We start from the raw sequence: 23452 nt of genomic DNA on the forward strand, positions 1-23452 counted from the left end.
AAAGAACATACGTGCTCTCCCAGCACCGGATCCTCTATCACCATCAGAGGACAGCTCGGTGGGTTTTCAAGAAAGCTGTGTTCCAAGAAAGACTGTGCTGCCGCCAGTAAATTCCAGGGACCAAGTAGTCCATGCATCAATGCCACAGCCATAATCCTTTCGCCAGGACAAACCAACTCGTGAGTAATGATAGGAGTCATCAGCTGATTAAAGTCGACGTCAGGAGAAACCGGTCCGCAGAGACACAAATCAATGGCCCAATCGAAATCACAGGTCAGGCAGTGAAATACAGGCTGGACACAGGTGAAGTAGGAGAACCGAAAAGATAATCCATATGCCGTGCTTAATATCGCCAACGGCATTGTGCCATAATATTCTAGCATGCGATTGCGGAACAGTGTCAGCAGCTGCAGGGTCGGAGGTTGCATAGGAGGGACATCCATATTTAAAAATGTCAAAAAGCACAAGAGCGTCCGCTGGTAATGCAAGTAAAAATGCAATCCACGAACCAGAGTGGAGAAAATGGAATGAAAGGGAGCAGGGATGACTCCAAAGATTTTCTCAAATGAAGTCACGAGACCACTGGTAACAACTTTAAAAAAGTGTGCCAGGGATTTTGTGGAGGATGCGTTAAAGATAGTCGGAAACATGTTGCTGAAATTGAAAGGCAAACCTGTGTACGGGTGTTCGCTATGTGAAGTACGAAAGTTTCACGGGCCGAACTCAAGGCCACCTCTCTCTGAGACAAAAGAGCTCTTATTCTTGTCATGCCGTTGAAACGTGTCCCAAGGTTGGTATTTGTGGCCAGATTGAAAACTCCCTATGTTCATGTGTGGGAGGAAATAGAACATTTCTGCAGCAAATAACCCGTTCACTTACTGTTACGATAAAAGGAATACTTTTAATTAACTCAGAACAATCTTCATTATTGAGCATCAAATAACTACCATTTTCCAACAACTTGAACGTGGGGATGATAGCAGGAACTGGCGTGCCTTGCAACACGCAAGCCATATTTGGTCGGTGTTTGTTGCATGAATCGTGTAACTGTATGTGCCTACACATTAGTGAATGATCTGGCGTCTCAGTGCATTCCTCTCCATTCAGATAAACTTCTTGATCATCTTTGAAACATCTGTATGTGTATGGAAGCGACCAGACCTCATGAACAAAAGCACTACCTAAAGGTTCATAAAGACCTATTGGTATATATTTCATACAATTTGAAAACTTATATAAAGCAAAAGGCAGCGTTATTAAACCGTGGATAAGGCATGTTGCCAAAAAACCCGCAATCCTCTGCTGATGATGTCACTGAGCATGTCATGAATGATGTAATATGTGACATCATCAGTAGTGGATTATGGGTAATAGTATCTCTAGTTTACTCCCCTATAGCTGTCTTTCTTTTAACATAAGTGTGTGTTTCCTTCCCTTATACTTACTGTTTTTGGTTCGCTTCCAGTTCGCGTACCAGCGAGCGAACTAGGAAGCGAACTAAGAGAAATAGAGGTTGGCACAGTTCCAAATATTGTACCAATTTTTTAATAACGGGGAGGTAGTTCTGAAAAGAACTTTTTTTTTTATTTTTCTGAACATTTTTTTAATGTTTTTGAATTTTTCGGAACAGTTTTATATTTTTTTGGGTTTTTCTTGGAGGGGGCAATGAAAACGATTCATTGTAAAGGGCTCAACAGGAGCAACAAAACAAAAAAAAGAAGTATTTATTATTTTGGGCGTTTCGGACAAACTTGCATATGATAGTCAATAGCTCTGTTGATCAGAGTGATGCTTCTTTCTCCGTAGGAAATGAATCCATCGCAAAATACGCAGGTGTGTTTTACTTCACCAAATCTCATTTGTATATTTGGCACCATCTCCCTGCCCTCTGGTCCCGTTACTTCCGGTACAACAGATCTTCTGGCCATAATAGGGAGATTATCTAGGTCGTTCCGAAACTGTGCAGCACTGTAGTTGTTAGGATGCCACCTAGTCATATGGCGATGCATTGTGTAGTTTCCGAAACTGTATTTTTTGTCGGTCCCTCTGGACAGTCTATCTTGACATATAAGGCAAGTTACGTATCTTGCATTTACTTTTTTCTGACCTTTGGGAATTTTAAAAAATTGCCAAATGAAGTTTTCTTTCCGGTGAGACGTCTTGGGCTGCTCAGGCAAAAACTGCCTCTCTTCGTGCTCGTCCTCCTGTTCCTCTTCTTCTTCTTCTTGTTGAATTACAACTTGAGCAGGTGGTCCTCTCTTCCTTGGAGGTGGTGGAGGTGGTGGGGAAGCACTAGCTGAAGCTACTAAAGAAGCCATTGCTCAGTGATCACAAAGGGTCTTTCTCTCACAATGATGAAAGTCAGAGTGAGGAAAGAAGGAGGGATTTTCATCATTTGGGAAAAACAAGAGTTCTCAACCAATCAAAAGTGTTCATTTTAGATTATATGACCTAGTCTTACATCATTAGGAAACCAAAAGTGAAATGAACCAATGAAAAGTGTTATTACCAAGTCACATGACTTGCTGTGTTTACGTTAAGCGCTTTGCAGGGCCTCCCGGTTTGCTTCCAGAAACCTGCGCTTTGGCACTCGCTTCGCGTACCAGTTCGCTAACGTAGCACGTCATATGACGTATCAGGCGACAACGTGGAACGTCATGCGGACGGGAGGCGTCACGATGTTGTTTTCTAACGCGGCACTTGCGGTAAAGAAACGTTTACCGGCTCGCGGTCTATTTCGCGGCATCAAGGTCAGCTAACGGGAAGCTTCCCGATTCGCGAAGCGGGAACGAAGAAAAAAAAATATTTAAAAAAAAAATTATTCATAAACATATAAAATATATTTTTGGATTTAAAGAAGAATACATTTTACAGCTACAGATATTAGCTGTTAAAAAACCAATGAAATTCACAGAAAAAACCATAGGTTATAGACCATATATAGTTAGGAATTAGCATTTACAAAACCTTGAAAATTCACTGAAAAAACCATAGGTTATAGACCATATATAGTTAGGAATTAGCATTTAGAAAACCTTATTTTACTCACACAAAACCATTGAAATTCCATATATAGTTAGTTGCACTAACTATATATCGCGCACCCGCAATCCACTGCTGATGATGTCACATATTACATCATTCATGACATGGTCAGTGACATCACTGATGACATCACTGATGACATCTCAAATGACATCACTGATGACAACATCCAGTGACTGTATGTTTCTGTAAAGCTAAAATATGTCTTAGATATTGAAGAATGAGTGGATGTATAAGTGTCTGGATGAAGGATTTAGTAGGTGCGTGACTGACTGTATGAGTGAGTGATTAAATGTGTCTCACTGAATGCATGGGTTAGTGACTAAACTGTCTTAATTTGTGCATCATTATGTCTGTTGTGATGTAAACTGCTGCATGTGTTGATCATTAGCTATACGAGAGGCTATATGTGTTATTAATTGGTTGCCCAAGTATTTCTATGGGAGATTGAGTTTGTGTGGGGGTGGCTGGGAGGTGTGTGACTCTGTGCATAGATGTGTGAGCAGTTGATTCACTAGGTGTATGAGTTCAAGAGTGCATGTGGAAAAAGCTACATGGGCGGTTGACTGTGTGCATGAGTGTATTGATGAGTGAATGGATATCTCAATGCTACATGTCATAGTAAGTACATATGTAAAACACAGTACATGTGAGAGTTGGCATATATAAATAACTGTGCATGAGAGCCACTGAATGTGTGAGTGGCTGTATGGATCATTGTGAACTTGTATCAGGGATTGTATAAGAGAGTAAATATGTGTTAGTATATGTTTGAATAAGTAAGGTGTGTATAACTGTATAGTTGAGGAAATGGAGGTGAGATTGTTTCTTTGCATGACTGACTAGGTGTGTGAGTAACTCCATGGATGAGTGACAGTGTGTGAGTGTCTGTATACACTGAGTGTATCTAAGGTTATATTAGAGTCTGAAGAGGTTTATCGTATTAGCACAAGAATGATGTCAAATGAGATGTCATCAGTGATGTCATCAGTGATGTCATTTGAGATGTCATCAGTGATGTCATCAGTGATGTCACTGACCATGTCATGAATGATGTAATATGTGACATCATCAGCAGTGGATTGCGGGTGCGCGATATATAGTTAGTGCAACTAACTATATATGGAATTTCAATGGTTTTGTGTGAGTAAAATAAGGTTTTCTAAATGCTAATTCCTAACTATATATGGTCTATAACCTATGGTTTTTTCAGTGAATTTTCAAGGTTTTGTAAATGCTAATTCCTAACTATATATGGTCTATAACCTATGGTTTTTTCTGTGAATATATATATAAATGCATATGCATATATATGCATATATATATATATGTGTGTATGTGTGTGCGTGTAGAGAGATGTAGAGAGGTAGAGGTGTAGAGGTAGAGAGGTAGAGGTAGAGAGGTAGAAGAAGGGAGGTAGAGACTAGTAGAGAGAGAAGTAGAGAGAAGTAGAGAGAGGTAGAGAATAGAGAGTGAGTAATAGAGAGTAGAGAGTGAGTAGTAGAGAGTAGTAGAGAGAGTAGCAGAGTGAATAGTAGAGTGAGTAGTAGAGAGTGAGTAGTAGAGAGTGAGTAGTAGAGAGTAGTAGAGAGTACGTAGTAGAGTGAGTAGTAGACAGCAGTAGAGAGTGAGTAGTAGAGAGTAGTAAAGAGTGAGTAGTAGAGAGTAGTAGAGAGTGAGTAGTAGAGAGTGAGTAGCAGAGAGAGAGAGAATAGTAGAGAGTAGTAGAGAGTGAGTAGTAGAGTGAGTAGTAGAGAGTAGTAGAGAGAAAGTAGTAGAGAGTGAGTAGAAGAGAGTGAGTAGTAAAGTGAGTAGTAGAGTGAGTAGTAGAGAGTGAGTAGTAGAGAGTAGTAGAGAGAGAGTAGTAGAGAGTGAGTAGTAGAGAGTAGTAGAGAGTGAGTAGTAAAGAGTGAGTAGTAGAGAGAGAGTAGTAGAGAGTGGGTAGTAGAGAGTATTAGAGAGTGATTAGTAGAGAGTAGTAGATAGTGAGTAGTAGGGAGTGAGTAGTAGAGAGAGAGTAGTAGAGAGTAGTAGAGTAGTAGAGAATGAGTAGTAGAGAGTGAGTATTAGAGAGTAGTAGAGTAGTAAGAGTGAGTAGTAGAGAGTAGTGGAGAATATTCCAAAGTTTGGCACAGCACCACTTGCACAACAAGTCCAATCAAATCATATCACTTAGAGTCCTTGTTGAAGCGCTGAATCTTGGTGTATATTCAAATGCTTTTATTTTCCTTAAGTTTATTTACCACAGCCAGCCGACGCGTTTCGTTCTGTACAACAGAACTTCTTCAGGGCATTCTTATTTCCTTCAAGTTATGTCGGTATCCTGTTGTCATATAACTAGATATTTTTTCCAAATGTTAGACGAGTCGTAAGTACATTCTTATTCAAAGTGACTAGGTATCAATTTTATCCACACAATTCGGGCAGACTTGAGTAATTTATAGCATCCTCAAAGTCAGTCTTTCAAAACATTCCAAAGTATAGGACATGATAATCCAAATCCAAATGTTTCTCAAGAAAAGTCATTTTCAATCGTTCGGAATATCGGCGTTTCAGCAGATATGACCCACGGACACAGTTTATGACTTTTCTTGAGAAACATTTGGATTTGGATTATCATGTCCTATACTTTGGAATTTTTGAAAGACTGACTTTGAGGATGCTATAAATTACTCAAGTCCATGGATGCTGGTGGGATCGCCCCCAGCAACACCCATTGCACGCCCCTTTAACGCAGGACACTGCGTTAAAGGGACTGATATTTATCAGGCAGGATTACGCCACAAAAAGTGGCTTAGTCCTGCCTGATAAATATCACTCAGTCTTCTGCCCCACCGGAACGTCACAAAAGTGGCGTTCCGGAGGCGCAAGGGGCTCGTAAATAAGGCCCTATAGGTTTCACACTCATTATAGTTAGGAATTAGCATTTAAAAAACCTTTGAAATTCACTGAAAAAACCATAGGTTTCACACCAGTTATGGTTAGCTGGACATTTTACTCATACAAAACCATTGAAATTCCCCCGTTATAGTTAGTTGTACTCACTATAACTCGCGTGCCCGCAATCCACTGCTGATGATGTCACATATTACATCATTCATGACATGGTCAGTGACATCACTGATGACATCACTGATGACATCATCCAGTGAATGTGGTTTGCTTTGATATTTAAATATGTATTATAAATACACTACTTTGCATTGAAGAATGAGTGGATATATAAATATAAATGTGTGAATGATGGATTTAGTAACAGTGTCATTGATTGTTTCCTTGACCAATTTGTAGAGTCTCACTATATATAATATGTAGTTATTTAACTGTGTTAAAGTCTTTATTGCTTTGACTTAATTGGCATATTAAAGACTATATTTGTTATTGGTTTCTTAACTGAGTATTTGTATGGGTAAATGAATGTCTATGTAGTTTGGTGAGGGGTATTTAATTGCCTAAAAATGTGTGAATAGTTCATTCAGTAGGTAAATGAGGTTAAGACTACATGTTATAACACTTGTTTCAGTGAGTGTATATGTTTATGGGTGTGGTGGTGATTAAATATGTCTCTCAATAGTATATCTCCATTAAATTTGCATAAAAAGCAGTGTATGTTGCAGTTATATCTAATTAGGTGAGCCTAAGACTTAGTGGTTGTATGAGTCACTGTATGGAGAATTGAATATTTCTAATAGTCATTTTATAACACACATTGGCCCCGATTAGGATCACGGTGAATCCGCATCCTCCGGGCCGGCGGAAGCCAGCGCCGGCCCGGAAGATGCGGATTCACCACGGCGGACACAGAAAAGACCCCCGCCAGATTAGGACGGCTGGGGTGTCATTTTTCCGTCCGCCTCTTTTCCGCCGCGGTCGCCTTCCGACCGCAACGGAAAAGCTCTAATATGGTGGTGGTGTCTATCAGACACCGCCAGCCATATTAGGATGCAGGCGGAGACATGCTTTTCCACGGGGGGTTTTCCGCCGTAGAAAAGCATGTGGAGATTGAGTATGGGGCCCGTTGCGGAACCCCTGGGGTGTTGGGGGGTGGGGGGTGCACATGGGGGGGTACCTATGGTACCCCCCCTGCCTTTGCATGCACGAAGCGGCAGGCACCACGCGGTGCCTGCAGCTTCGTGCATGCAAAGGAAAACATGCACATTTGAAGCAGCATCCGCCCCAATGTGAAATATAGAGGATGTGACCGCCAGGGTGGCGGTCACATCCTAATTCCGAGAGAGGGAACGCCGCAGCCCCTGCGGACGGTCCCCCCACCTCGGGGGTGGCGGACAGACGCTGGCCCGTCCGCCATCCTAATCGGGCCCTAAGTGTATAGATGAATAGATTAAGTGGTGTTTGTAGAAGTGTGTAGGTGAGTAAATGTAAGTATGATCCATTGTTTGCATAAGTCAATAAGATGTCTTTATAAGTGAATACAATGTGTGCTGGTGTGTAATGTTGAAATAGGCGTATAAGTATATTTGTTAGTGTTCTGTTAATTATTCACTGCATATAACACTGAATCTATAGGTAAGTGATTAGATGTGCGTCTAGATCTATGATTCACTGAGTGGATGTTTAGAAAATACTATTGATGTGTCAATGGTTTGAATTAGGGCACTTTCTATTTTACAGTGAGTGAAAAATATTATACTAGTGTGTGATGAGGTGTATTTCATTGTCACATGGATGATGTCATCAGTGATGTCATCAGTGATGTCATTTGGGATGTCATCAGTGATGTCATCAGTGATGTCACTGACCATGTAATATGTGACATCATCAGCAGTGGATTGCGGGCGCGCGAGTTATAGTGAGATAGTGAGTACAACTAACTATAACGGGGGAATTTCAATGGTTTTGTATGAGTAAAATGTCCAGCTAACTATAACTGGTGTGAAACCTATGGTTTTGTCAGTGAATATATATATATATATATATACCATCCAATTTGACAAAGATAAGCCCGCGCCTCTTATAATGGCGGGCCTCGACGGGGTTTCGTCTTACCCCACGTAATCCCACAAAACGCCATCTCAGTCAGTTATAAAGACAACAAGTCGAGGCCCAAACTGCTTTTGAAGTGAAATTTATTCGACGATTACACCTAACGCGTTTCGCAGCCTCAGCCGCTTGCTCACGAGTGAAGAGTGGTGTTAAACAATAAAGTTATATACAAAACGAAAAAGAAACATTGTCATGTGACTAAAGTAACAAGTGAAAACAGACTCTCAAAGTTTCAACACTTCTTCGTAAATAACGATACAATTCGCTCTTTATGTCATAGTCTAAATTGTTACATATTACACGTTCGCATTCCAATAATCAATGTAAATTAACTACTTTGATCACAACATTTGTTCGTGACATTATAATCATCGGGACTACTAGTCCCACAACGCCCTGTTTTACGGCCGGTTTTTGTTTCAAGTCGACAAATTCCGTAGCAATATTCTGAGCCACATATCCTTTTAGTTGAAAATTGTTTGTTACCCTCAACTTGTGTAGTTGCACCTTTATACATATTTCGTAAAGCCTCAATGTGCTTGCATTTTCCTTTTCCCCTTTTAAAGGAATTGCACATCCATTCCTTACTCAGGCATTTAATACCGTACTCCTTCCAGCATTAAACCATGCGGGCATTACGTTAACAATTCACCCCCAGTGGGCTGTTCAATTGACATGCCCTCAAGAGCATACGGTCTACATTTATATTGGATAGGGACATCCGTTATCATCTACACCATTGGGCTCAAGTGAGCTTATAAATCCTTATTCAGCAGATAATCCAAAACTTATACCAACATTTTCAAGTATTTTTACGCCTGATTTGTTATAAGGGAATTTCGCGGCAAATTAGTTCAATTCCGCCCCAGTGGGCATATTGTTCAAAGTTGTCTTGTTGTGCAAATTATCTTCATTCACACGACTAGGTGGCTCACAAGAACGTATTTCTAACATTGTGGAATGCACATTTCTTGAGTTATCTGAAAATGAGAGAGTATACCCATTAAAATTGGTAGTGGTATTAATTCATAAAAACCTTACATCTTATCATTGCTTCATCTTTTTCCATACATACATTGTAAACAGCGTATCTTCGTTTTAAAACTAAATAGTACCAGCACATTTCTACCCAAGATGGACTGCTAACCCTTCATCCGCATTATGGCCTGACGGGTATAGTGTTTGGAATTTGATTATAAATCTTGATTCCTATATATATATATATATATATTCACTGAAAAAACCATAGGTTATAGACCATATATAGTTAGGAATTAGCATTCACAAAACCTTGAAAATTCACTGAAAAAACCATAGGTTATAGACCATATATAGTTAGGAATTAGCATTTACAAAACCTTATTTTACTCACACAAAACCATTGAAATTCCATATATAGTTAGTTGCACTAACTATATATCGCGCACCCACAATCCACTGCTGATGATGTCACATATTACATCATTCATGACATGGTCAGTGACATCACTGATGACATCACTGATGACATCTCAAATGACATCACTGATGACATCACTGATGACTACATCCAGTGACTGTATGTTTCTGTAAAGTTAAAATATGTCTTACATATTGAAGAATGAGTGGATGTATAAGTGTCTGGATGAAGGATTTAGTAGGTGCATGACTGACTGTATGAGTGAGTGATTAAATGTGTCTCACTGAGTGCATGGGTTAGTGACTAAACTGTTTTAATTTGTGCATCATTATGTCTGTTGTTCTGTAAACTGCTGCATGTGTTGATCAGTAGCTATATGACTAACTATATGGGTTATTGATTGGTTGCCCAAGTATTTGTATGGGAGACTGAGTGTGTGTGTGGGTGGCTGGGAGGTGTATGACTCTGTGCATAGATGTGTGAGCAGTTGATTCACTAGATGTATAGGTTCAAAAGTGCACGTGGAAACAGCTGTATGGGCGGTTGACTGTGTGCATGAGTGTATTGGTGAGTGAATGGATATCTCAGTGCTACATGTCAAAGTAAGTACATATGTAAAACACAGTACATGTGAGAGTTGACATATATAAATAACTGTGCATAAGAGCCAGTGAATGTGTGAGTGGCTGTATGAATCCTTGTGAACTTGTATCAGGGATTGTATAAGAGAGTAAATATGTGTTAGTATATGTTTGAATAAGTAAGGTGTGTATAACTATATAGTTGAGGAAATGGAGGTGTGATTGATTCTTTGCAAGACTGACTAGGTGTGTGAGTAACTCCATGGATGAGTGACAGTCTGTGAGTGTCTGTTTACACTGAGTGTATCTAAGGTTATATTAGAGTCTGAAGAGGTTCATCGTATCATCACATGAATGATGTCATCAGTGATGTGATCAGTAATGTCAAATGAGATGTCATCAGTGATGTCATCAGTGATGTCATTTGAGATGTCATCAGTGATGTCATCAGTGATGTCATTTGAGATGTCATCAGTGATGTCATCAGTGATGTCATTTGAGATGTCATCAGTGATGTCATCAGTGATGTCACTGACCATGTCATGAATGATGTAATATGTGACATCATCAGCAGTGGATTGCGGGTGCGCGATATATAGTTAGTGCAACTAACTATATATGGAATTTCAATGGTTTTGTGTGAGTAAAATAAGGTTTTGTAAATGCTAATTCCTAACGATATATGGTCTATAACCTATGGTTTTTCCAGTGAATTTTCAAGGTTTTGTAAATGCTAATTCCTAACTATATATGGTCTATAACCTATGGTTTTTTCAGTGAATTTCAATGTTTTTTTAATAGCAAATATCAAAAGCTGTAAAATGTATCATTCTTTTAAAGGCAAAATATATTTTATATGTTTATTAATAAATTTAAAAAAAAAAAAAATTTTTGTTTCGCTCCCAGTCCGCGAACCGGTTAGCTTTCCATTAGCTCAATTTGCTGCCGCGACCCGGTCCGCGAACGAGTAAACGTTCCGTTTGCGCAACTGTCGCGTTAGAAAACAACATCGTGACGCGTCGCGTAAGCGCGACGTATCGCGTTGTCGCGTAATGCATCATATGACGCGTCGCGTTAGCGCACCCGGAAGTGCTCCGGTACGCGAAGCGAGGCGCGAAGCGCAGCTTCCGGAAGCAATTCGGGCCGCGGCGCGGAGCACGTAACGTAAGCATAACAGGTCATGTGACTTGTTAATAACACTTTTCATTGGTTCATTTCACTTTTGGTTTCCTAATGATGTAAGGCTAGGTCATGTGACCTAAAAATATCACTTTTCATTGGTTTAGAACTATTTTTTTCCCAAATGATGAAAACCCCTCCTTGTTTCCTCACTCTGACTTTCATCTTTGTGAGAGGAAGACCTTTTTTCATCACTTAGCAATGGCAAGGGTTGTAGCTTCAGCTAGTGCACCCCCACCACCACCACCACCTCCTAGGAAGAGAGGACCACCTGCTGAAGTTATCATTCAGCAAGAGGAGGAAGAAGAGGAAGAAGAGGAAGAGCAGCAAGAGAGGCAGTTTTTGCCTGAGGAGCCCAGGAGGTCTCATGTCAAAGAAAATTATATTTGGCAATTTTTTAAATATCCCGGGGCCAAAAAAAAGTGAATGCCCGGTATGTAACTTGCCTTATCTGCAAGAAAGATCTGTCCAGAGGGACAGATAAAAAATACAGTTATGGCAATTATACAATGCATCGCCATATGGAGAGGTGGCACCCTATCAACTACAGTGCTGCGCAGGTACGTCACCTGCAGGATAACCCTCCTCCTGTGGCCAGTAGATCAAATGTACAGGAAGTGACGGGACCAGAGGCGAGGGAGACGGTCCCAAATATACAGATGAGGTTCGGGGCAGTCAAACAAGTGTGCGTGCGTTGCGGTCAGTTGATTTGCTATAGAGAAAGTAGCATCAATCTAATCAACTTAGCAATTGACAATCATGTTTGTACAAAACGATTCAGATAATAAATTATCTTTTTTTTGTTGCTCCTGTTGAGCCCTTTACAATGAATCGTTTTCGTTCCCCCCCCCCCAAAAAAAACAAAAAAAATATAAAACCGTTCAAAAAATACAAAAAAAGTAAAAAAATGTTCAGAAAAATAATTAAAAAAATATAAAACAACAAAAATAATTAAAAAAAAGTTCTTTTCAGAACTACCTCCCCTTTATAAAAAAATTGCTAGAATGTTTGCACTCTGGAAACCTCTATTTCTTTTGGTTCGCTTCCCGGTTCGCTCGCCGGTACGCGAACCGGGAGCGAACCAAAAAAAATTTAAAAAAAAAAGAAGAGTAAGTATAATGGAAGGAAACAGAGAGTAATGTTAAAAGAAAGACAGCTAGAGGGAGTAACACAGAGATACTGTTTAATAGATCTATTTACCAAAGAAAAGATGGACGAGGGTATAATTGTGAAAAACAAAATAGATAAGGAAATGAAAGAAAAAAAGGAGAGTAGAAGAATAATAAACAAGAGTTTTTTGGGAATGTGAGTGAATGTTCAAAATAAGATTAAAAGTTGTGGAATAACATAGAGAAAAAACAGAAAGCAGAAAAGAAGAAGTAACAGAAAAGGAATGATTGAAACAGCAAAGAAATGTAAATAACATAGGGGCATATTATCAACATAGGCGATAAAATTATCGCTGCTTTTGCGGCAGAAAACTGCCGCTAAAGCTGCTTTTGCGGCAGTTTTCAGTCGATAAAAGCAGCGATAATTTTATTGCCTGTGTTGATAATATGCCCCTTAGTATGCTTGAACTACAGGGAGAAAGCATAATGAAGAAGTAGTGAAAGAGTGATGAGTCAGAGACAGTGAGAGTAATAGAGACGGAGTGAGTGAACAAGAGTGAGTAACTATGAGAACAGAGGGACTGAGAAAAGGAGTGGAAGGAGTAGAGTAAGTAAGTAATAGAGATAGGAATGAGGTAAGTAGCAAAGGCAGAAAACTGAGGGTTAAAGAAATGAACCAGTGGAACTAATAGAAGTTAAATGTGATAGAAACGTAACGAAAAGAGTACAAAACATTTACCTTATAATTGTCGTTAACTTAGTCACTTGTTATTTTTATACTTTCAATCTGTGAAAGAAAGAACAAAAATTTGAAAAATATTAAAACATGTATTTAAAAATTAAAAAAGACAAGGGAAAAGATTGACAATCATCCAATTTTACAAAGAAATAAAGTTAGAGGCCTCCGCTTCTCCATGCCCCCTACACAGTCCTAAATATATACAGTTTAAACTGAGGGTATATTGTTGAAGATGAAGTGAGGCCTATCTTGCAACATGGTGCATCTTTTGCACTGCTGCTGCGTCACAAAAGTGACGGAACAGCGACGCAAAAGAGGCGCACGGCCTTCATAAAACTACCCCTAACATTTTAAATGATTGTTTCTAAATGCTGATAAGTTGTGGCCTATCCACAGATTTGTTTCAGGTGAGTCCAACTCAGATTTACAGATGAAATTTAAGTTATTGAAGAGTACAGAGGAGATAATACATGAGCAGGCCTACCAACGAAGTGAGTCATGTCCAATGCACTCTTGAACAAACATCAGACCTCCTCTATCTCCTTGAACAGGCCTAAATCTCATCCACACAATGTGATTCGTAATGTTATGAAACACAGGTAATGTAATTGAAAAACGTGCACATTTTTTTGCTCATTCCACAATCACATCACTTGTGTTTTTCCTTTGCTTAGGTATCTCATTGTACAGATGTAGTCTAGCATATGAAAGACTACGCAAAAGGTGAGTATTGTATGCAACAACTTTGACACTTACAGAAGCCTCAGCTTCTCCATGCCCTCTACACAGTCCTAAATATATACATTTTAAACTGACGGTATCTTGTTGCAGATGAAGTGAGGCCTATCTTGCAACATAGTACATCTTGTAAATCACTGCTGCATTATAAAAGTGACGGAACAGCAGCACAAAAGAGGCGCACGGCCATCATAAATCTGACCCTAACACTTTAAATGATTGATTCAGGATGACGATAATGTGTGGACTATCTAGAGCTTTGTTTGAGGTGAGGCCTACTCAGGGTTGCAGATGAAATTTAGGCTTGTTGAAGAGTACAGAGGTGATAATACATGTGCAAGCCTACCAATGAAGTGAGTCATGTCCACTGCACTCTTGAACAAAGGCCAGACCTCTTCTGTATCCCTGGACAGGCCTAAACCTCATCTGCACAATGTGATTCATAATGTTAGGAAACACAGGTAATGTAATTGAAAAACTTGCAATTTTTTTTGCTCATTTCACAATCACATCACCTGTATTTCCTCAGCTTAGGTATGTCATTGTGCAGGTTTAGTCTAGCATGTCCAAGAGTATGGAGAAGGTGAGGACTGTGTGCAACAGAGCAATGTACATTACTCACCTCCCTTGACACTTACAGAAGCCTCAGTTTCTCCATGCCTCCTACACAGTTCTAAATGAATATCATAAATACAAAAAGGTACAGAAATATTATACATGTTAAATGGTTTATTTTTGCTGTTCTCAGAATGTATCAAATTTCACTAAAAACAGTGAGTTGAAGGTATTCATCATATAACAGCGGGGAAAAAAAACCACAATCAAAATGATTGTGTTTAAAAAACCCATATAACATATCCAATCAGAAATCAGAACTCCTCAAAAGTAACTTACTTTCCATGACGTCGAAGGATGTCCTATGAACAGCTTATACTCTGTTGTGCTGCTATTGTTTTCTGCCCGCCACTTTCTGAAAGAAAAGCTCCATCATTTTGACAAATATGTTACATATAATAAATGACTTCTCGCTCTCTACCGCACATTTCCTCAAGACCAAATCGTGTAAGAGCCATTTATAACACTTGGAATTCTTCTAAGCAAATCCCGTCATTTTCTTTTTCCGCAACTTTTAGAAAGAAAACGTTCAAGATCACTTTCACAATCCTGTACTAGTAATATCTCACCCTTCTTGCTCACTTATGTTCCACATTTCCACATTTAACTTTTGACTCTGTACTACACTTATCCTCAAGGCCAAATAGTGTAGGAGCCATTAGAACCTCTTGAATTTCCTTAGAGCACATCCCGAGATTCTTTCCCTAAAATTTTGGTTTTAAAAACACCAGGTAAGAATTTTTAAGGTCAAAAGGCAATTTTTTTTTTTAAGTTAAAACAGAATCATTGCAGAATGACCAGCCGTTTCTAGACTTTAAATAAGCTGTGTAATGTCCTGATGTTGTTGAAGGACCGTCATTATATATAATTGCTGCAGTTACAAAAGTCCTTCCTGATATTGACAACTGCGAAGCCACAACATTTTTAATTAAAGTTGTCAATTTTGTTCCATCAGGCCTACATCGTTGGAACATTAAAATTACATACTGGCCATATGTTTGTATAAATAATGTGGACAGCATTGCTGACTTACATTGGCTACACTTCTAAACAAATGGAAGGTTCCCCTGGTTATAAACACAGGTAGGGGGGAGATGCAGCAGAAAGAATGAAACCTGTGGTTTGTACTATGCTCAATAAAATCAGCAATATTTACTAAGACCAGATGATGTAAAGGAAAACTAGTTTCTAAGCTAGTCCTCAGGTATCACATCATGGTGTGATCAAAAAGTAATTATACAACACTTTCCATCTTTGTATATCCACAAAATACTCAAATCTAACAGGTAAACAAGGCCACCAGAGATGTAAAAATTATAAACACAATTTATTAAAATACCTCCCTGTCAGGGTTACAATCTAGAAAATACAATTAAAATATATTCACGTAAGTGAACCAATCTAAAAAAGTCAAAGGACAAAGGTCGACGCTGCGTTTCGGTGTTTGTTTGTAGTGTTTACACCTTCTTCAGGACACTTTGACAGTTCAAACATAGTCTAGAATTAAAACAACATTATTTTAGATACATAGTAATTCAGTACATCATCTATGATACATTTACAGTGTTTACTCTACATTCTGGTGTGCATTTTTGCTCTGTAGTTAGTTCTACCTGTTGTTTTTACAAAACATTTGTTACTTTAGAACCTCCTATGAGTCTCTACCTAAGATGTGTGGTTCTATGGTGACTATACCACCCTATTGTTTGGGCATTCAGTTGGTGAAGTAAACCCCTCACATTTAGGCAGAGGTTTATTTAAAAAATATTCATAATAATAAGAGTGGATACCTGACGTTACGAAGTTTCTCTGTTTATCAATTAGAGAACTTCTGAAGATAACCGGATGTCTATATACCATCTGTTTCTTCTATTTGTACCTTTATGAAGCAAGTTTGAGAAAAAACATCTTATAATGACGATCACTACACTCATCTTTTTTTCTAGTGTGGTATCAGTTCTAATATTGAGAGGTTACCTGGTATCAATTCACGGAAATAGGTTAAAAAACACGGAGGAGCCACCGGACTTTTCTCTCGGCTCGAGTTTTTGGCGGGATAGCCTTAGGTCCTTTTCTGAATTTAGGATCCCTGTAAAGTAGGATACACATGTGTAAATGGACTCTATGGTATGCCTTACTTAGTTATAATCACAAAATGGATCCCACACTTACCACAGCTATATGTCCGTTTTCATATCACTGTGTTAAGATTTGTTGATTGTGTTGCATCACCTGTTTAGAATGGAGGGAACGTGTTTTTACTGTCACAGCTCTTAAAGTCTTCCACCCTTACAGATTATAACGCGCCTCAGTTTGCATACCTTTGAAATTGTGGTCGGCCTCCCTGCTCCTCCGTGTTTCGTGTCATCCGAATAAGTAATTACCGGATTGCGCGGTCTGCTTTTATGCCGCCCCTGCCCTCTTTAACCCGGAAGTAGAAAGTATTGGAAAAGATTGCCGCTTTAGATTTGTTTACGTATTTATATTTCAGTTATTTCATCCTAATTTTATAGCTGGCAATCAGGGAGTACTATATCGACACCTGGCTACAAAGCATTATGCTGAAAAGCAGTCAGGTAGATCGTTATACGCAGGACACCGAACGTGCAAACCGGAAGTCGTTACTAGAAGGCGAAGTATATTCTTAACGTCTATTAGGGTATAATGTCTAACGGCAATCTGAGTCAATAGTAATTTATTTATTAAAACTCTACGTTAATCTGTAATGCACTATAGACGATTGGTATCACTAATATTAACCATACTCCTACACTCGAACATGGCGGCCATTTTGGAATGGGGTAAATAGTAAGACACTAAGCATATCATAAACTATCCTTTGTGCCTGTATTAATTTTCGTCATATTAGACACATTCATTTATATTAGGTTAAGGAATGTTCTCAGATTATATCCAACGCTTTTTTACCACCTTGTAACGATCTCAATCTATATCATATGTTGCGCCTCCTCCTCCGAGGGACAACCTGTAAATTATCATGAACTTGCAATAAAACATTGTATTCTTTTTCACTATTAAGGTTAAAACAATGCACAGTAGACCATATATAAACATTCCACATGTTCTCATATAATGTCCTTAGTCAAAGTTTTTACATTGTTGGTGTAGCTAGTATGATGGTATATACTCCAACACTGTATCTACTTCTATAGACATTAATATTCGCACCATACCTCTTCTATTCCATTTGTTCCACAGTTAGAATATTACCATAATCGGCTTAATGATATACAGTCCCATTACTGTGATAACAGACACATACTAAATCTATGTAAAATGAGGAGCTCACTTTTCCTTGATATTTAGGAAACACCTTCTCAAATGTCTTTATACCATAAGTACACATTTATTCCATTTAATTATGTTATGCTTTTGCCAGTTGGTCAGCCAGACTCAGAAAGGGCGATGGATATTCTATAAAATCAGTCTTTCCCATTCTTCTTTGTTATTCAGACCTGTCCTGAAGGTATTAAAAAGGGACATGAAGAATTGTTCTCTTTTTTTCCTCTTGGTCTGTATGTCACCCCCTCTAAGGGTTTGCTGTATTACTTCTATACCACACCATTGAAGGTCTTCAATTTTGTGGTTGTTGGACAGCCAATGTTCAACCAAGGGAGCTGTTTTCTTTTTTGTTCTAATGGCTGATTTATGCTCTGTAATCCTTGTTTTGATTTCTCTCGAAGTTTCACCAATATAGGCCTTATTACAGGGACAGATTATCAGGTAGACTAGATTTTTGGTTTTACAGTTGATGAAATTTTTTATTCTATGCTTAATGCCATTGTGATCTATGGTATCAATTTTCATCAATGTTGCACAGTTCGTACACATGTTGCAGCAGAAATTCCCTACTGGTAAATGTTTTCTGTTAATGGTTTGTTGACTTTCGCTTTTTTCATCTTCCCTGAATGTATGGACTGTAGTGATATGAAAACGGACATATAGCTGTGGTAAGTGTGGGATCCATTTTGTGATTATAACTAAGTAAGGCATACCATAGAGTCCATTTACACACGTGTATCCTACTTTACAGGGATCCTAAATTCAGAAAAGGACCTAAGGCTATTCCGCCAAAAACTCGAGCCGAGAGAAAAGTCCGGTGGCTCCTCCGTGTTTTTTAACCTATTTCCGTGAATTGATACCAGGTAACCTCTCAATATTAGAACTGATACCACACTAGAAAAAAAGATGAGTGTAGTGATCGTCATTATAAGATGTTTTTTCTCAAACTTGCTTCATAAAGGTACAAATAGAAGAAACAGATGGTATACAGACATCCGGTTATCTTCAGAAGTTCTCTAATTGATAAACAGAGAAACTTCGTAACGTCAGGTATCCACTCTTATTATTATGAATATTTTTTAAATAAACCTCTGCCTAAATGTGAGGGGTTTACTTCACCAACTGAATGCCCAAACAATAGGGTGGTATAGTCACCATAGAACCACACATCTTAGGTAGAGACTCATAGGAGGTTCTAAAGTAACAAATGTTTTGTAAAAACAACAGGTAGAACTAACTACAGAGCAAAAATGCACACCAGAATGTAGAGTAAACACTGTAAATGTATCATAGATGATGTACTGAATTAATATGTATCTAAAATAATGTTGTTTTAATTCTAGACTATGTTTGAACTGTCAAAGTGTCCTGAAGAAGGTGTAAACACTACAAACAAACACCGAAACGCAGCGTCGACCTTTGTCCTTTGACTTTTTTAGATTGGTTCACTTACGTGAATATATTTTAATTGTATTTTCTAGATTGTAACCCTGACAGGGAGGTATTTTAATAAATTGTGTTTATAATTTTTACATCTCTGGTGGCCTTGTTCACCTGTTAGATTTGAGTATTTTGTGGATATACAAAGATGGAAAGTGTTGTATAATTACTTTTTGATCACACCATGATGTGATACCTGAGGACTAGCTTAGAAACTAGTTTTCCTTTACATCATCTGGTCTTAGTAAATATTGCTGATTTTATTGAGCATAGTACAAACCACAGGTTTCATTCTTTCTGCTGCATCTCCACCCTACCTGTGTTTATAACCAGGGGAACCTTCCATTTGTTTAGAAGTTCTTATGCACAGCTTGTTTGCTGGGAAGGATAATAATATTTAACCATATACATAATCACGGTGTTTTCCAAAATAAATTAATGGACACCTTAAAAACAAAAGGTTTTTCTGAGGAGGAATTTAACCAAATTATAAATGGTACCTCCAAAAATTATTCGGCAATTTCCACAACAAATTGCGATGAAGAAAAATGGCGTGAATTGTGGAACACCAAAAAGAAAGCGGTTAGAACTGAATTATATGCAGACTTTCTAATCGAATATTGTAAAAAAGGCATTATTCCCAAAGGCCTACAGGTAAAAAATGAACCTGGTATATTTGTACGCCATGCGAAATTTATTGAAAACTGGACCCTTATTGCCAATAGATGCAGTAGGGACTGGATGTTGCTTAATTTTGAAACAGCCACCTCTGTACTGATTATTGAGAAAAAAGAAATCGACGAACTTGAAAGTAAACTTTTAGGGAATACTGCCTTAGAAGATGCAAAGAAAAAACTTGAGGACATCCAAAGGGATGTTTCTAGCTATAAAGACTATCTTCTAAACAAAAAGTCAAATAAATTTAGAAAAGACGTCTCCAATTATAATCCAGAGGCTGTATATCCTTATACACAGAAAGATTTCTTTGACAGACCGAGAGAAGAACACTTCAATCGGAATCAATGGCAACAACCAAGAAGAACTTATCCCAAAAAAAAGAGTGAACTTTTCAGATTCCTCATATACCAGTGCAGAATCTGACAACGAAACCAACCTAGATAACACTAATAGCGGCGAAACTTCCTCCAATCAGAGCTCCTTACCTTTTTTAGATCACCGACCTCAGAGAGGCAATCACAACAGAGGGAGAGGAAGAGGGAAAGGGAATTTTTACCCTCAACCTCCACAGCAAAAGAGGCCATATATGAAGACCAGGAGTCAGTCCAAGTGGGACTAAACAATAAAAAAGCTGCCATTATTAACTTATCAGATAAAATCTTGACCGAAAATGAGACAGCAGTATTAGAGAAAGGCTTAGGTTACGCCATCACTACAAGATTAGACAAATTTAGTCTTGAAAGAGATCTTCAAGGTTTCTTCAGGAAAGTTAGATTGCATGATTTCTTCAAAAATAAATAACAGAGAGAACGGCCGGAAAATAAATCAGGACTTAAATTAAAGTCAGACTGGACCCCTACAATTGGTATGGTCCATAAAAAAGTCGACCTCTTTGAACAAGCAGTGGAAAGTAATATATCTGACCTATTAGGAAAACCAATAATAAGCAAATGCAATCTCAGTAAAGCAGAAAACTTAGCACTTAAAGACCTTGAAAATAATAGAAATCTCACAGTGAAACCTGGGGATAAAGGTGGTAGCATCGTTCTTATGAACACTGAAGATTACAATAGAAGAATGATGCTTCTCCTCAACAACACTGCACACTATTGTAAATCCAACAGAAATGAATGGAACGCATTAATTGTAAAAGTAGGCTCCCTATTAGACCTCGCCAAGGAAGACGAAATCATATGTGAAGAAGAATATAGATTCCTTATTAATAAAACTCCCATCATACCAGCTCTATATGGACTCCCAAAGGTTCATAAAAGCCTTCTGGATCCACCGATGCGACCCATTGTGTCGAGTATCAATTCACTTACAGAACCACTGAGTAAATATGTGGATAAATTCTTACAGCCCCTAGTAACTGTCCAAGAAGCCTATATCAAAGATACAACTAGTATGATAGACAGAGTAGAAGGCCACCCCTATGATATTCAAAACCAATGGCTAGTAACGTTAGACATCGAGGCCCTCTACACAAACATCCCACAAGATGACACCATCAAGATGTTAGAGGGTCTTCTGAATACAGACACAGGGGATCTAAGCAGCCATGCAACATTTATAATTGAATGTGTAACTATCATCCTCAAAAATAACATCTTTTTGTTCAGAAGCGACTTCTATAGGCAGGTGAAAGGCACCAGCATGGGAGCCACCTGTGCTCCTAGCCTAGCCTGTCTATATGTAGCAGCATTTGAAAAGAAGCACATCTTCAACAATATTGCCCCGTATTTTGAAAATATCACTTGCTGGTCGAGGTTTATAGATTATATTTTTTTCATCTGGACCGGAACCGTTGAAGACCTCACTGACTTTATTATCTGGTTGAACCTTGGAGATATGAATCTACATTTCACCTCCAAATACAACAAAGAGAGTATTGAATTTCTAGACATCAGTATTAAAGAAAACAATGGTACTCTAGCAGTGGAACTTTACACAAAACCATCCGATCGAAATACTCTACTGCACTACAATAGTAACCATCCAAATAGCCAAAAGGATAATATTCCTTTTGGTCAATATCTAAGAATAAGACGAAACTGTACAGATATCAGAGATTTTAATAGATATGCTGACGCTCTATCACATAAACTAAAAGAGAGAGGGTACCCGAAACATCTAATTAGAAAAGCTTATAAACGTGCAAAATACTATGACAGAGAGTCTCTTTTCTCAAAAGCACCAAAAGGTACAGAAACCACAGAGAATAGATTGATATTTGTTACCAATTTCAGCACAGCTAGCAATAAGGTGAAGAACATAATCAATAGGAATTGGTCACTCCTTAATAATAACAACAATGAAAAACTCCCGAAGCCAATGTTTAGTTTTCGGAGAAATAGGACAGTGAGAAACTGTTTAGTCCATACATTCAGGGAAGATGAAAAAACACGAAAGTCAACAAACCATTAACAGAAAACATTTGCCAGTAGGGAATTTCTGCTGCAACATGTGTACGAACTGTGCAACATTGTTGAAAATTGATACCATAGATCACAATGGCATTAAGCATAGAATAAAAAATTTCATCAACTGTAAAACCAAAAATCTAGTCTACCTGATAATCTGTCCCTGTAATAAGGCCTATATTGGTGAAACTTCGAGAGAAATCAAAACAAGGATTACAGAGCATAAATCAGCCATTAGAACAAAAAAGAAAACAGCTCCCTTGGTTGAAGATTGGCTGTCCAACAACCACAAAATTGAAGACCTTCAATGGTGTGGTATAGAAGTAATACAGCAAACCCTTAGAGGGGGTGACATACAGACCAAGAGGAAAAAAAGAGAACAATTCTTCATGTCCCTTTTTAATACCTTCAGGACAGGTCTGAATAACAAAGAAGAATGGGAAAGACTGATTTTATAGAATATCCATCGCCCTTTCTGAGTCTGGCTGACCAACTGGCAAAAGCATAACATAATTAAATGGAATAAATGTGTACTTATGGTATAAAGACATTTGAGAAGGTGTTTCCTAAATATCAAGGAAAAGTGAGCTCCTCATTTTACATAGATTTAGTATGTGTCTGTTATCACAGTAATGGGACTGTATATCATTAAGCCGATTATGGTAATATTCTAACTGTGGAACAAATGGAATAGAAGAGGTATGGTGCGAATATTAATGTCTATAGAAGTAGATACAGTGTTGGAGTATATACCATCATACTAGCTACACCAACAATGTAAAAACTTTGACTAAGGACATTATATGAGAACATGTGGAATGTTTATATATGGTCTACTGTGCATTGTTTTAACCTTAATAGTGAAAAAGAATACAATGTTTTATTGCAAGTTCATGATAATTTACAGGTTGTCCCTCGGAGGTGGAGGCGCAACATATGATATAGATTGAGATCGTTACAAGGTGGTAAAAAAGCGTTGGATATAATCTGAGAACATTCCTTAACCTAATATAAATGAATGTGTCTAATATGACAAAAATTAATACAGGCACAAAGGATAGTTTATGATATGCTTAGTGTCTTACTATTTACCCCATTCCAAAATGGCCGCCATGTTCGAGTGTAGGAGTATGGTTAATATTAGTGATACCAATCGTCTATAGTGCATTACAGATTAACGTAGAGTTTTAATAAATAAA

This window comes from Lissotriton helveticus, chromosome 3_1 (genome assembly GCF_964261635.1).
Source record: "Lissotriton helveticus chromosome 3_1, aLisHel1.1, whole genome shotgun sequence".
Taxonomy (NCBI): Eukaryota; Metazoa; Chordata; class Amphibia; order Caudata; family Salamandridae; genus Lissotriton; species Lissotriton helveticus.